A 16,914-nucleotide genomic window follows, 5' to 3' on the forward strand; every position below is an offset into this window, starting at 1 on the left:
CACTCTAACATTCTTAAAATGGTATCACAAAATATAGGAGCATCTTTTTTTGGTTTTGCTTGTCCTGAGGCTCAAACTCAGGATCTGGTGCTTGCTAAGCAGGCATTTTAAGACTTGAGCCACAACCTACCCCTAGGAGCATTTTTTTTTTTTTGTGGTACTGGAGCTTGAACTCAGGGCCTATAACTTGAGCCTTTCCACACTTTTTGTGATTGGTTTCTTTGAGATAGGATCTCCCGAACTATTTGCCTGGGCTGGCTTCAACCTGTGATCCTAGGAGCATCTTAATAAAACTAAAAATATGCTTTGTAGAGTTGAAATATAAACATAAAAAGCCCCTCTGTTGGGCAGCATTTAACCATAGATAAATGAGGAGACAAGGAAATTATATTATTTTGACAACTACTAAAAGGACCAGTCTCAACATTGAAACTAAAAAGCAAAAACTAACAAGCCAGAGCAGCTAGCCGCCCTTCTCATCTCTTGTAGATGTTTAAGATACCAGAACAGGGTTATTTACATTCCAGGGATACCTGCATCTGCCTTTCTCTTTGAGAGGTTAACAAGCTTCAAGGCTCCTTGGATGGAGGGAGGGACAAAAGAAATAAAGGATTTGCCTAAGTAAATGAAAGTCCTAAAGCACACCTTTGTCCCCATGATTTGAGCCTGGATGATACCTCCCAGTTTTGGCAGTCATTTTAGCCACCCAGATCCCAGATTGTAATGATCAAGTGTGTTCCTCCATCTTGAAAAGTTAAGACTAAACAATGAAGGCCACCATTTTGAGTCTCTATCCACACTTCCTGTATAGGGAGCAGGAAAAATTTTTCCCTTTTTTCCCATTTCTCCCCACTTTTATCCTGCTATATTAAATTTCTTTCCTAATAAACTTTACTGCTATTTTTACTTCATTTTCATGTCTTGCTTGAGTTTTTCTCTCACTGAATGCAAGACTTAAGGTTTTGAGCACCACTAAACTTCCCATAACATCTTCCTATGGGAGTATTTAGGAAGAGGAAGGAGATCAATGGGAAGTGGGGAGGGGAACAAGAGGGGCAGTAGAGATGCGCATATGATCAAAGTACATTTTATACAATAGGACAATGTTAATTTATTTTTCATTTAATTATTGGGGGGGGTGGGACTGGGGTGTTGAACTCCAGGCTTCATGCTTATAAAGCAGGTGCTCTACACTTGAGCCACACCTCCAGTCCATTTTACTCTGGCTATTTTGGAGATGGGGTTTTCAAACTATTTCCCCAGGCTGGCCTTGAACTGTGATCCTCCCAATCTCAGCCTCCCATGTAGCTGGGATTACAGGAGTGAGCCAGTAGCACCTGGCAACAATGTTATTTTATACAATTTTAAAAATTCTTTCCTAGAGACAATGAGCTATGATGCGTATGGTCCACAATCACTTTTCTGTTCATGCTTATCCTGTTGGAGGATTATTTTCCTTTTTTTTTTTTCAGTGATTCTTTCTTGCCTTTGCAGGAATTAAGCTGTGAGCTTTCAGAGTATTTGAACAAATCTTCTCTTACAGTCTTCAAAGGGACACACCAAACATTTCCTGTAAGTATGAATGCATACATGAGTATGCAAATTGAAGTCCAGAGAAAAGAATTTTCTGCACCCTCAAAAGTGTACTGACCAGTACCACAAAAGCAAAAAGTGCAGTGAGTTGGCCTCTCTCCTGTTGGCAATAATGGCGCCGATGGGTTTCAGTTCTAACTGCACCCTTAAGCTTCTGTTTTCCAGGGTCACAGTCCTGCCTCAAGTCTAGCTTGAACCCTCTTTCTGCCCCAACCTCCAATCAGCATGAACCATAAGATCCTAACCAACCAGATCATGCCAAGTCTCACTGAGGGGTATTTAAGCCCCTGCCCTTCCTGCTTCTCTCTCTCTCTTGGCTCTCTCCCTCTCCCACCCAGCAATAAAGAATCTCTTTGCCAGATCACTTCTCTCCACGTGGTCACTTTTGGGGCCCACATTTCCAACATCTCCAATGTGCATTTTCACTTTTGACCTCTCTGAAAATGCACTCCCACATTCTGCACACGTGTTTTGTTACAGATCCTTGTAGGGCCGAAAGCTTCCACTCAACCTTGCTGACTTAGGTGTTTAGGCCTAAGGAAGGTCACTGGTCCTCGTTATTGTCTCACAAAGCCAAAGAATGGACTCCCAGACAAGGAAGGGTGAGCATAGCGGTAGGAGAGTTTATTAAGGGAAAACAGATGTTTTCTGTTCTATTTCCTTCCAAAGGTAAGAAAAGAAGAATATTCTAGTGTGAGTTTTGTTTTTTTAGTTTGTTTGTTTTGTTTTTTGCGGTACTGGGGCTTGAACTCAGGGCCTTCACCTTGAGCCACTCTGCCAGCCCTCTCTGTGATGGGTTTTTTCCAGATAGTGTCTTGAGAACTATTTCCCCAGGCTGGTTTTGAACTGTGATCCTCCTGATGAGTAGCTAGGATTACAGGTGTGAGCCACTGGTGCACACTTGTTGTGAGTTTTTAAGAGTTTTTGTTTGACAGAGTTTGTAGGAACATGGGTGGAGAGTGGAATGGGAGGTTATTGGTCTCTGACCGATGGTGGGATTAGACACACACATTGACCAGGTGGTGTGTCTTTAAAGTCTATGGTTTCTCAGAAGAGAACACAGAAGTTACTAGCTGGATCTTGTCTGTAAAAGATAAGCAAGGCTAGGTGGGAACCTACACAAATTGGTTTGTCCATATACAAAATGGAGTCACTTAGGCCCATTTGTTAGCTCTACGCTGTGAGGAAGGTAGAGACAGATACATATCCTTCTCTCCAACTTTGGCCAAAGCTATAAATAAAACACTGTTCCAAATATCTGTAATGTTTCTTTTACTTTCTCTAAACATAGGCAAATGCTTGAACCCAGAGCCAGACCCACTGACCAGGGACTCTGGCAGCGTTAGGATCCCAGTCATCCCAGCTGGAAATGAGAGGTTGTTGGGGTCCGAGGTCGACCACCCCTCAGAGGAACAAAAGACACTGACGATAATGTAAGCCACAAAGCGAGGTTTGTATTTCCAGCTAGCTGGGGTCCGGGTATCCGCCCGACGCAGCGGGTTTCAACGAGGACCCCGAATGCAAAGTTCAAGCTGCTTTTATATTTTTTTAGACATTAGTCATGGTCACACAGCAATTTTTATGGCCCCTGGGGTCACATATTTCTGATATCACCCACATCCTGGTGGTGGGGCAAGACTACTTGAAGATGATTTATCAGGAACTTGATAAACACCAGGTGTCTTAACTCATTGACTCACATACAGTTCTAGCAAGATTAACCAGAAACAGTCCCTGTTCCCAGAAACCGTCCCACCTCCCTTTGTGGCGGCTTGGGTCATGTTAGTCATGGCCGGTTGAGTGGGCTGCAAGCCTCGAAGGTACCCTAACAAGGTTAGGATCTCATCTTGTGACCTGAAGGATACTCTGGCCTCTGCTGTACCTGTGCCCCTTCTCTATTTCTCTTCAAGTCCCTTGTTCCATTTTAGTCTTGCAGTTTGTATCTTCTCTGGCTTCCTCTCCCTCACCAATCTGTCTCCTTTCCCCATTCCTTCCCTATCCCTCCCATTTGTATCTCTCTGTCTCTGTGCCTGACAACCAGCCTGCAGTTTTCTCAGAGAGTAATCAAGAGTTGAAGGCAAATTACCATTCTTTTACTCAACTAATGATGAATATTATAGCTATAGAGTATCAATACAAATTAGCCCTGAAAACAGCTAGCTATCACAGAGGGTCAAATTTGCTTCTGGCTACAAATTGTGGAACGAATATAATTGTCTTCATGAATGTATATACTTGTTAAATTTATCCCAGGGAAATAGGGTTGAGCTGGAACAATGTTCTCAAAATGAAGTCAATAGTAAATTAGAATCAAAATATGCAGTGTGGAGGAAATGATAGATTAAGTAAGATTTGTTGCAAAATTTTAGTGGAAAACAATTGATTCCATGCCATTAATTTCAACAAAATAAAACCAAAAAATGTTCAAGGAAAATCAGAGTACTTTAATTGGCCCATGTGGGTAATTGATCAGGGAATCAAATTGGCTTAATAGAGTTCATTTGTCACTGAAAATGCATTTGTATTGATATAATTCTGACCCATACATTTGTTTTCAAAATGTCTTTTGTGGAGGTTAAGGGTGTAGCTCAAGGCCCTGGGTTAAATCCCAAATTGAAGACAGCCACGCATGGTGGCGTATGTCTATAATCCCAGCACCAAAGAAGGAGGCCCAAGGGGGATTTCTAATGAGTCTGTCCCGATATAAGGCCAAAGGGGAAGATCCAAAGAAGGTAAGATGGAATGAGTTCAGCAATCAAACATGACACACTGGAGTCAGAGTTTTTACTACAATATCACAAACCCAAATCCAACCACACGGGGTTATTGTAAAGATGAAATGAGCAAATGTAGACAGCTTTAAAACTCTAGGAAAAGGTTTTTTTAAATTTTATATCTGTCTATGACTTTATCATCATAATCAATGTGATAGATCAATGGTAGGTGACCATTTTCTGTGAAGAGACAAGTGGTAAGATTTTAGATTTGGTGGGTCACAACTGTTCAACTCTCCCCTTGTTGTGCAAATGCATGAACAGGTGAACATGGCTATTGAAATTAATGGCCCTGCTTGGTGGTGCTGCTTGCAATCCCAGCACTCAGAAGTCTGAGGCCTGAGAATCATCATTTCAAGCCATCCTTCCTGGATAACAAGATGGCTGCAAAGTGACTACAGGAGAGAATGGCTCAGAGCAAAGGACACGCATACAAAATGGAGGTTGGGATGCCATGCTTTTCTCAAGTAAGGAGTCAAGTTCAGGTACCCGCTACAGCATATTTCTCTTCCTCTCTAGACATTAAATGGCTAAAGATGAATCTAGGCACTTTGAATTCCCACACCTAGCACATGGGATGAGTCAGAACAGACTTGCTGACGTTACTCTTGACAGCACGGTTGTTTGTGTATTCCTGTCATATCCACCTCACAGAACTGTGTAGCTCGTTCAGTGACAAGAATCCAAAAGCAAATGATTTAATGAATATTTTTTGGTGTCCCTTCTCCTCCAGGTCCAGAAAAGGCTGCTGATTTGCCTAAGGTCTCCTAACTCCTCAAAGTAGAGTCTAAATTTCCTGACTCAGTTCCCTTTGCATTTCACACTCATAGACAATCAAAGTGTAGCAGTTTGTAACATAAATCAGCCCCATGACATCTTAGGAATGCAGAAGCCCCCCACAACCTGGGAGAAGCAAGGAACCAGCTCGGCTGGCCAGATGACCAGGAGGTACAGGAGACCCACACATGCCAAGAATGGACCCATAGGATTCCACTACGAACTGTTCTTTAGGTTAGGGCAGAAGCCTTACCTATATATATCCCCTACTCCAGCACTCAGGGGGCACCCGGTTTCTAGACCCCGCTGCGCATCTGTCCATTTGCTCAGCCATTGTCTATCAATAAAATTTCTTTCCTGCCTCTAACTCTGGTGCTCCAGCCTCTCATTCCTGAGAGTGTCCTGAGAGCAAGACCCCAATTAGTGTGTCCATGGATTCCCCCGTGACATCTCGTGCACATGACAAAAGCAAAATTGGAATCTTGTGGGATCAGGGTCTGCTGTGCTGGTTAGGTCATAGTGAAATGGAGTTTTGGACCCAAGGCCCAAACTCCTAAGATTCCACATCCCAAGTCCGGCCACCCACCCCTAAACCAATTAAAGGGGCCTGGTGAAGACAGAGAAAGGAGGTTTATTACATAGCTCAGGACATGCCATGGGAAGAGGCAAAGGAAGCACTCAGCTCATCTTCAGCCATCTTTGGGGTACAGACTTGAGCTATAGGTTTAAGTAGACAAAAGAACTGGGGGTAGGGGACAAAGGTGTACCTCAGCAGTTCCAGTCACAGGTGTGTTCTGGTTGGCCATTATCTTAGTCCAAGGGTTCCCAGAGGGGTTCCAGAGATGATGTTATTGCTGTCATCACTTGAGGGGAGCAATCTGGTTCCCATGAGATGATTGCTTCTGCTCCAGGGTGCAGCCTCATCATTACAGGTCATTGTCCTCATTTGGAGGGGCATCTGTCCTGCCAGGCTCCACTGTTCCTTATGGGACGTTTCAGTCCCTTGTCACAAAGGTGTTATCAGTTCTATCCTTTCTGGAATCCAAGGTAATTGCAAAGTGACTATAAAGAGAATGGCTTAGAGCAAAGACAGATACAAAACGGAGGCAGTGATGCCAAGCTTCTCCTGTTTTTAGTTAATTTGTGGGTCTAAGTAAAGGAGTCAGTGCTTTTCAGCAAAAGCAATTTGAGTGCCTCTTACAATAGTTCTTAGCTCGGTGGCAGAGTTTTCCTGATTCATGCTGAGTTCTTTGTCTCATGAACGCAAATAATGCAGTTCCAACAGAGAGTGGGTGCATAGGCGAGAATCTTATTAAGAGGAAGGACAAAGCTCCCACAGGAGACAGGGAAGAGTCCCAAATGGGCTGCCAGTGAAGTGATGTGGTCTTGAATTTTTATCTATTTACCCCAGAGCATTGCTCAATCTCTATGCTAATTCGGTGTGCAGAAAGCAGCATTCCCATTGGCTGTGCCCACAAAGTTCTGATGGGTTGTGTCCTTTAAACTGTGAGGGTTTAAAATGCCTACTAGTCCTCATTCTTGTCCGTCTTGCTTTTCTTTCTGTCTTTGAAGGTCACAGGGAGGTCGTATAAGAGTTTTTTCAGGGATCCTTCTGTCCTAGCTATACTAATTTTAGCCAACTGCCTAGCCTACTTGCTCAAAAGGACATTTGAATATATTAGTGACAGAGACAAAAGAACTTCTGAGTCTGGGGATGTTAGGGCACCTTTGAGGCTTGCAGCCCACTCAGCCTGACACCGGCCATGACTAACATGACCCAAGCCACCACAAAGGGAGGTGGGATGGTTTCTGGGAACAGAGACTGTTTCTGGTTAATCTTGCTGGAACGGTATGTGAGTCAATGAGTTAAGACACCTGGTGTTTATCAAGTTCCTGATAAATCATCTTCAAGTAGTCTTGCCCCACCACCAGGATGTGGGTGATATCAGAAATATGTGACCCCAGGGGCCATAAAAATTGCTGTGTGACCATGACTAATGTTTAAAAAAATATAAAAGCAGCCTGAACTTTGCATTCGGGGTCCTCATTGAAACCCGCTGCATCGGGCAGATACCCGGACCCCAGCTAGCTGGAAATAAACCTCGCTTTGTGGCTTACATTATTGTGAGTGTCTTTTGTTCCCTGAGGGGTGGTCGACCTTGGACCCCAACAGGGACAAGTCCCAACTCTGGGTTCCCGAGTCCCTTTCTTACACCATCCTTTCCCTGTGGCTGCATAGACTAGATTGGGTCAAACGAAGCCCAGCACGCCTGCTTGCTTCTCTCCAATGGGGCCAAGAGCAGCCCGACTATGCTGTGTCAGCTGAAGACAGACAGTGGTCAGAGCACTGAGCTTCTCCTTCCAAACAACAAAATCCACAGCCAGTCACTCAAGGTCAAAGAGAGACTGAAGAATAGGAAAAAGGCAGATAAATGCCCTTGAAGATGAGTGATTTTGTATGGACATGGATAGAAGGATGGCAAGGGAAAAGGAGCCATTTTGCTTAGCCTGAACCTCTTCTGATTTAAGGCACAAAGAAGATTTCAGTGTAGGATCAAACCCTTGAGCCACACCTCCAGTTTGTTTTGCTCTGGTTATTTTGGAGATGGGGGTCTCACACACTATTTGCCCAGGCTGACCTTGAACCCTGATCCTCCTGATCTCGGCCTCCCAAGTACCTAGGACTGTAGGCCTGAGCCATGGGCACCCAGCTCAACCTCTCTTCTTAAAGCCAGGTGACATCCATGGGCAGAGGGGCTCCAAGAGCAGAGACTGGCTGCAGGGCCCTATGCCTCTCCCTGGTGCCAAACTAGCAGATACAGTGATTTTGATTCTGCTGATCCCTACAACGTGCTGACAGCTTCACATGCATGAGTGTGTCCCCACATCCCTGTGAGGGGCATCCTCTTGTCACCCTTGTCACTGTCACAGCCATCATACTGGAGTGCTGTTCCCGAGTTGTATCTTGGTGAAGTCGATGATTGAAGGCCCTGGACCAGGAGTTAAGAGTAAAGCATGAAGAGATTGCAGAGCATCCTGACGGGTGGGACTCAGTGAAAGAGCTAAGCCAAACAATGGCTGACGTCTAAGGGGTAATATAGGGCTCTGCCTGACTTAGGCTCCCACTCCACTTTGAAGTTGCATCTGTAATTGGCTGTCTAATTAACTTCTTGCTGCACCCAACCATCTGGCTGCCCTCCCCTCATCCTTATCAGACTGGACACTCCAAGAGGGTCTCATTAGTCCATCCTGTCCTTGGGACCTGTCATGAACATTTATGACTACCGCTCACTATTTTGCTAGGCCGGCACTACCACTTGAGCCACTCACCAGCCCAAGATGCTGGGATGACAGCTGCGCTCAACACGCCCAGCTCTTTTTATTTACTTATATTATTTTGGTGAGACCCTCCCCCCGCTCCACCTCCGCCACCCCCCCCGCCCCCCCCCGTTTGCTATCTTGGGAAAGTTTGCTGTGCTGTTTTCCTTAAGAGGTCTATTTTTTTCATGTCTTTAGACGTCTGTCTTTAAAGAAGCTTCTCTGTCTCCCTTATCTAGGAGAAAGAGCGCTGTGCTTTATTATCTGGGTGAGAAACCACTCCTCATGGCTCCCTAGATGTTTGCTTTCAAGGATGCCTCCGTCTCCCTTATCTAAGACAAGGTTGCTTCTGCCATCTGTTCCCCTTACATTCCCAGGGTCACTTCTGCCATTTATTCCCTCTCACGTTTGCTTCCCTCACATATGGATAAGGAAACCAATGGCTCTAGGATTGAGTTTAACTTGCCCTAGGTTCATCCAAAACTCTTTTGTGGGAGAATCAGGATTTAAATCCAGACCAAGCTGCATTCCAGATTTATGCACCGAGGACCAGAGACTCAGCTCAGTTGGTAAAGTGCTTGTCTAGCACACATAAGATCATGGGTTCGATCCCCAGCACTGCAAAACAGAAACGTAAAAGGGAAAAGCCTTTGCTCTTTGATGCTGTTGTTGCTGGAGTTTTGCTTTGTTTCTAACTTTTTAACTTTGAAATAATTTATAAAAATAATGCAAAGAAGTCCTGCACAACTTTCACCTAGATTTCCCTAATATCAAATCTTATAGAGCTTTCGTAACAATGATCAAAACCAAGAAATTACCACAGATGATTTGCAGCAGACATTTAATTTTGCCAGTTTTTCCACTAATGTCTTTCTCTGACTTTTAGGACAAAACCACAACAAAAATCCTCTATTCTCTTAGGTTCAATGACTGGGATCCTGCCATTTAAAGTGATATGAAACAAATTAGCAAGAGAAAAGATAGATTTTTATATTCATGTACGTAGGTATGTACATGGAAGTCCACAGAAAAAATGTGACTGAAAGGATCAGCATTGGGCGTTATACTCCTGCCATCTTGATAGGTGAAGAGGGAAAGGACACTTGTGGAGAAACCAATGAGTTCCGGAAGATAAATGGACTTCTGAGAGAACAGATGAGGTAGGAGGGTCTTGACTGGGTGGGGTGCCAACACAATTGAGTTTCTTTTGTATTCTGTTGTTTCATTCTCTTTCTTTAGGAGGCTCTACATTTTGGGGGATTGCAGGAGCTCAAATGCCATCAGCTCAAAATCATTGTTATTGTTGGATCCAGTTAAGACCAAGCTCTGCATTTCGTTATATCTTCTTGGTCTCCTCCAATTTGTGGCAGTTCCTAGTGATACAAGATGGTTGTATCAACTGGCATTGTCACCAGTTGAAGATACCGGACCAGGAGTAAAGAGTTAAAGCAAGCACAGTTTGTTGAAAGGATCGCAAAGCTCCCTGACAGTGGGTGGGACTGAGTGAAAGAGCTAAGCCAAAGAAAGGCTGACGCTTAGGAGATGACATAGGGCACTAACTGGCTGAGGTCCAACTACCCTATATTTGTTATTGGTTGGCACCTAGTCATTCTCTCATTAAATCCAACCACCTGTCCATCCCTCTCCTGATCGGACTGGACATTCCAGGAGGTCAGCTCGTCTTGGCCTTGGGGCCCACTCCCTATCGGGCAGTTGCGTCTTGTTACTTTGGTGAAGGCTTGTTCTTTCTCTGAGAAACCTGTTATTTCCCAGCTTCCTTAGATATCTGCTTTTAAACTGCCTCTGTCATCCAAAATGGAGTCACCTCTGTCATTGCCCCCCTTACATTAGGTCTTCCTTTATTATTCATGACTGCCGTGTGTGTGTGTGTGTGTGTGTGTGTGTGTGTGTGTGTGTGTGCGCGTGAACACAGGGCCTCACCCATGCTGAGCACTTGTTGCGCCACTGAGCCACACTGCCAACAGTGACTGATATTTTGAGGAGCACTGATCAATGACTTTGTAGAATGTCCCTTATTATGATTCTACCCCTGACTGGATGGTGGCTGTCAAACATGGACCCCACTGGTTACAGGTTTGCATGAAGGTACAAGAAGAGGTTCTGCAAGTTCTCAAGAGAGGAGATTGTTAGGGATCAATTTGCTTTTTCTTTTTTGTGGGGGGAGGGTGGTACTGGGGTTTGAACCAAAACCAGGATGGGAGCCCAAGTGTGTCTGCTAACCATCCTTGTTCTTTCTCTTGGAAGAATTAGAGCCACCAAAGCTGACTTAACCGTAAGCCATCTTGAAAGCCAACCTAGAGCTCCTAAGTCAGAAACAAGGTGAATTCTGGAAGATCCCAACCTCTAGTATATTATCAGAGCACATAACATGCTCTCAGTCAGTCAATCACCAGATGGAAAGGCAAGCGCCTAGGGAGAAAATGGATGGTGCAATCTCACCACTTGGGAAGCTGAGGCAGGAGGATCACAATTTCCAGGCCAATTTTGGTCGCATAGCAAGACTGCCTTAGGAAAGAAAAAAAATGAAGGGGTCAGGCAGAGTTGCTCAAGTGGTAAGAGCACCTGCCTAGCAAGCATAAGGCCCTGAGTTCAAATCCCAGTACTGCCAAAAAAAAAATGAAGAGAAGGAAGGGAGGAAGGGAGAAAGGAGAGGGGAAAGAGAGAAGAAGGAAGGAAAGAAAACAAGCTTGGGGAGTGGCTCAAGTGGCAGAGCACCTGCCTAGCAAGTGTGAAGCCCTGAGTGCACCCAGGTACCACCAAAAAATAATGAATAACCCTTTTTATTAAAAAAAGAAAGAAAGAAAACAAAACATCATCTGTCATGAAATCAGTGCTGTCTATGTATTCATAGGTTTTGTTTTTGTGTGGTTTTTGGTTTGTTTTTCCAGAGCTGGGGTTCAAACCAGTCTTTGTGTATATTAGGCAAGCATTCTACCACTAAGCTACACCCCAGCCCTAAAAGCAAGTCTAAACATTACTCGATACTTGTATTTCTGAATACCAGACTTGCTCTGTGAAAATAAGATCAGTTTTTGATCCCCAGCACCACATACAAAAAGGAAACAAAATGTTCACTCATGATTTGGTGAAAGGTTTATCAACCAAACCAACCTCCCCACTGCATCCTCCTTATTCTCAGTGTGATTTTTTAATCCAGCGTGATTTTCAATTGAAAAGTTGTTTATTTTAAGTATCTGTGAGTCCACGCTGACTCACAGATATTTAAATAAGTGATTACATTTAAAAACACATCTGTCGCTCACGCCTGTAATCCTAGCTACTCAGGAGGCAGAGATCAGGAGGATCACCATCCAAAGCCAGCCTGGGCAAATACTGTACAAGACCTTATCTCAAAAATATCCTTCACAAAAAAGGGGGGGGCGCATAGGCCCTGAGTTCAAATCCTTGACATGATATATTAAAATAGCATCATACCTATATTCCTACCATAATCTCGAGGAAGTTTAACTGTAGGAAAACATCAGACAATTTCCAATAGATGGACATTCCACAAACTACCTGACCAGTACTTTTTTGAGGGTGGGAGTGGGGGCAGTACTGGGGTTTTGTCTTTTCTTTTTTTTGGTGCTGGGATCGAACCCAGGGCCTCACGCATGCTAGGCAAGCGCTGTACCACCGAGCTACATCCCAGCCCAGTACTGGGGTTTTGAACTGAGGACTTTGCGCTTCCAAGGCAGGCATTCCAGTGTATAAGCGTCTCTGCCAGCCCCTGACCTGTACTGCTTACAACTATCATCAAACCCAGGTGTGGTGTCCTATACCTGCAAGTCCAGCACTTGGGAGGCTGAGTTAGGAGGATCACAAGTTCAAAGCTACTGACTCAAAAGAAAATAAAATATAGTTATTGAAACCAAAGTTTTAGGTCACAGGCCCAAACTCCTGGGGTTCCACATGTCAGGTCTAACCACTTGCCCCAACATGCCAAATGAAGACACAAGTAATAGTGGAGGTTTCTTACACTGCCTGAGCACACCACAGGATCCAGGTTCAAAGCCAGCCCAAGCAAATGGTTTGTGAGACCCTATCTCAAAACATAAGAACCATCACAAAAAAAGGACTAGTGGAGTGGATCAAGGTGTAGGCCCTGAGTTCAAACCCTAGTGAACCACACACAAAAAAAAGTAATGAATCTATATTGATTCATTGATTGTAACAGATGTGTCAGGCAACATAAGATAATTGTATGGGAATTGGGTACACAGTGTATAGGAACTTATGTCATACCTTCACAATTTTTCTTTAAAACTATTATTACTTTTTATGGCAGGAGGAATTGTATCCAGGACCTCCCTCATGCTGGGCAGGCACTCTACCACTTGAGCCCTTTTGTTTATGTAGTTCTGTTTTTTGGTTTTTTTTTTTGTTTGTTTTTGTTTTTTTGTGGTACTGGGGTTTGAACTCAGGGCTTAGGGCCTCTGTTTGCTAGGCAGGCACTCTACTACTCGAGTCACTCACCAGCCCTTTTTTTATTTTTTTGCAATACTGGGGTTCGAACTTAGGGCTCACACCTTGAGCCACTCCACCAGCCCTTTTTCATGATTTTTTTGTGTCGTACTGGGGTTTGAGCTGAATTTCATGCTTGCTAGGCAGGTGCTTTGCCACTTGAGCCACTCCACCAACACCTGTGATGGGTTTTTTTTTTTTTTTTTGAGATAGGGTCTCATGATCTATTTGCCAGGGCTGGCTTCGAACTATGATGTTTCTGATCTCTGCCTCCTGAGTAGCTAGGATTACAGGTGCCCTCTACCTGCATTTTTTGTGTTTTTTTTTTTATACTGGGGTCTGAACTCAGGGTCTCATACTTGCTAGGGAGGCACTCTACCTCATGAGCCACTCCACCAGTCCATTTTTGTGTTGGTATTTTTTGAGATAGGGTCTCTCAAACTATTTGCCTGGGCTGGCTTCAAACTGTGATCCTCTTGATCTCAGCCTCCTAAGTAACTAGGATTACAGGCATGAACCACTGATGCCCAGCTAGCTTTGTTTTTGAGATAAGGTTTGCTACTTTTGCTGAGGCTGGCTTCATCCATCTGCCTCTGCCTCCCAAGAAGCTGGGATTACAGGCATGTACCACCATGCTCAGTTAAGTCTAAAACAGTTCTTTAAAAAGTAAGTTTATTTTCAAAACTGGCCACTTTTGAACCTCTGAAAACTATGACACTAATGTAAAAATACTCCTTTAAATATTTGCATTCAGAAAGGAGCTTCAGAATAGACCACATGAATAAAATACAGCAAAAGCTGCAGAGAAACTGATTTCGCTAGAGTAAGAAAATAATATCCAGCAACTATTCCATGTTATAAAGGATCAAAGGAGGAGTGGGCCGAGGAGAGAGGAATTGTTTCAATCAGTCTCCTGCTGCTGAAAGCATGAATATGGAGACGAATCTCTGTTATCTCTTAGAGAGGGAAGGTGATGAACAGCTTTTGCCCAGCATCTTCGGCCACCCGAGACGACATCCTTTCCAAAGGGGGAAAATGAGAACTCATTGAGAAGACGAAGCAAGCCATCATTCCAGGAACTTCCAAATCGAGTTTGACTGTTAGTCAATGTGTCAAGCAGTTGTTATATGTCATTTCTTGTCTAGAAGGTAGAACTTTGGTCTAAAATATAATGTATGACAGACGCCAGCAACCTGGCCCCAGAAACATAGCGTTCAAAGAAAAGGCATAAAACATGGTCTACAGTAACAAGGCCTTCATAGCCCTTCCACGTCACGTCCTCGGAGCCAGGCTCATTCAGCCTGGTTCTCACCCGTCATCACCAGCCACTGCGGTTGTTTTCATCCCGGCAAAAAAGAACATTTTCGTGGGAGCCATAAAAATGATCGTGTATCTTCTTATCCGTATATGGCACTTCTCTTCCCAGAATTCTAAAGGCTCTCTATTAACTTGTTCTGTGGTGGCTATGTTGAAAGAGGTGACACTTAAATTCACTGTTTCGGGGAATTTATTACACAGATAGGAATTGCATGCGTTTTCTCCAAATAGATTAAAAAAACCTCATCTCTCCTGCTTCATTCTAAAACAGGTTGACGTGACTTACCCCGCCCCCATCTCAGCCATATGTTTCTCCTGTCTGGCCTCCATGTATGAAACTCTGTACCTTGATATGGGAATTCTGAGGGGTACCTTGGTTGACCCAAGGGATGGTCCCATCTAACAAGGCTGAATCGTGTCCCACCTTGGCTAGCAGTGGAAGGAAATGTCATGGGTCACTACCTACCTTCACTGAGGTCACAGCTTCTCAACCAAACTTGAAATCTGTTTGATAGGAAGAAGAGAGAGAAATAGATGTTGTAAGGCAGTATAAAGTATCTGCCGTGTAATTTGTGTCAGTGAGCTCCTGCTGCATAACAGCTACAAAACTCAATGACCCCAAATAGTAGACATTGGAGAGTCTATTGGTCAGCTGATTCTGCTGGGCCAGTCAGGCTTACCCATATACCTGTGTTGGGTGTAGGTTGGGTGGGCAGGTAGTTCTGATGTAGGCTGGTCTTTTTGACATGATGGGTTTGTTCAGGTAACAGACCCAGGGTGTTCAGGAAAGAAAGAACAAAACCTGAAAGGCTGTCTTGAGGCCTACGCACAGAGCTGGCACACCCTTGGTTGTGTTGCATTTCTTTGGCCAAAGTAAGTCAGTAGGCCAGCCTGAATTGAGGGGCAGTGGAAACCAACCCCCATTTCTTTAGGGAAGGAGCTGCCAAGAAGCATTACTAGAGGGAGAGATGAGGAACGGTGACCAGTTTCCACAATCGGTGTGCCTTGTAATGTTTTTCATAGAATGCACTTTGAGCATGTGTGTAAGGCAGTTTGTGATTATAAATGTAGATAGAGCATAACAGAAATAGAAAACTTGATCATACAAAAGAGAATTTCATTATCTTGTCAATTATGCAACCAAACTATTTGGACCAGTGCACTTTTTTTTTTTTTTTTTGAGACAGTGTCTGGTTCTGTAGCCCAGGCTGGCATGGAACTTTCGATCTCAGCCCCCCAAGTACTAGGATTATAGGTATGCATCACCACACCTGGCCAGACTACTGCATTTTGTTGGGCTGTTTGTTTTGTTTTGGTGCTGGGGATAGAACTGAGAGGTGTTGCACATACAGCACCACTGTACTGCCACTGTGGTTCAGTGGCAGAGCACTTGCCTAAGACCCTGGGTTTGATTCCCAGAAGCACACACACACATACACACACACATGCACACACACGGACCTCTGATAAAACTAGCTGGTCAGTCATAGGTAGGTTTATTAGATTTGTGGCAATAAAGGAGAACACTATCTTTTAAACTAATTTTATCTTATTTTATTTTATTTGGGCAGTACTGGGGTTTGACCTCAGGGCCCCAGGCTTGCTAAGCAAGTGCTCTACCACTTGAGCCACAATATCCAGCCAAAGAACACCATCTTGGTGAAGTCCTGGTAGTCTCTCAAAATGAAGAAATCAGTGTCAAGAAGCAAACGTTTTTCTTCTATCCTCTTAGGTTTAGTGCTAACCAAAAACAGATAAGCAGAAAAAAAAAACCCACAATTTTCATTCATATTTATATGCAAGGCTGTTCAAAGGGGAAAAAATGCTAAAACTCTAAGAAACACGTGTTCTCAGGGGCTTATCTGCCCTTTCACAACAAAGAAAAGAAGGTTTCAGCTTCAAAGGGCAATAAATCGTGAGCAAGCTAGCAGAAGATCTACAGAGTGAAGTCTAGAAGGCAAGGGCATTTTAGCAAGGTCTGTTTGTCACTCAACTCCTCTCTCTCTGTATGGAGTGGGAGTGGGGACCTCTTCCCAGAGAGAAATGTAGTTTGCTTTCAGGCAGAGAAGGGAAGACGTGACAACTCTTGCTAAATCTATTGATCCTCAATTGTCTTCTGCTCAAAATAATCCAAGGTATTTTGGAGTGAAAGGGATATTTTGATCCCTTTCTTCAGCAAAGAGTACTTACAGGGTAGAGGTGGTGGGCTGATTTAAAAGACTTTTTTTTTTTGATATGACTGAGGTTTGAACTCATAGCTTTGTGCTTGCAAAACAGGCATCCTATTGTGAGAGTCATGCCTCCAGTCCATTTTATCTGGTTATTTTGGAGATGGGGGTCTTACAAGCTATTTATTCAGGCTAGCCTTGAACCTTGATCTTCCCCATCTCAGTCTCCCAAGTAGCTAGGATTGCAGGCCTAAGCCACCAGTGCTGGGCAGCATTTTTTTTTCTTTTTTAAATAAGACCCAGGTTGACCTTGAACTCACAATTCTCCTGCATCAGCCTCCCAAGTAGCTGGGATTACAGTTTGCACCACTGCATCCAGAACTGGAGGCAAACCGTAATAAGAATCCATCCAACCTGCTTCATCGTTTTATCTTTTAGGAGCCAGCATTTCTGGAACAAGCAGCTATGTTTGATGTCTGGCC

At 44.0% G+C, this 16,914-nt stretch overlaps 1 long non-coding RNA gene across 1 annotated transcript in view; it reads right to left on the reverse strand.

Moving 5' to 3' along the window:
• LOC109673979 (uncharacterized) overlaps positions 1-16,914 on the reverse strand; it is a 64,603-nt gene that overhangs the window by 32,666 nt on the left and 15,023 nt on the right. Inside the window, exon 2 of the long non-coding RNA XR_012443191.1 lies at positions 14,731-14,768. This is a non-coding gene — a long non-coding RNA (uncharacterized lncRNA). The remainder of the gene's footprint in view (positions 1-14,730; positions 14,769-16,914) is intronic.

The sequence above is a fragment of the Castor canadensis genome, chromosome 17, assembly GCF_047511655.1.
Source record: "Castor canadensis chromosome 17, mCasCan1.hap1v2, whole genome shotgun sequence".
Classification (NCBI taxonomy): Eukaryota; Metazoa; Chordata; class Mammalia; order Rodentia; family Castoridae; genus Castor; species Castor canadensis.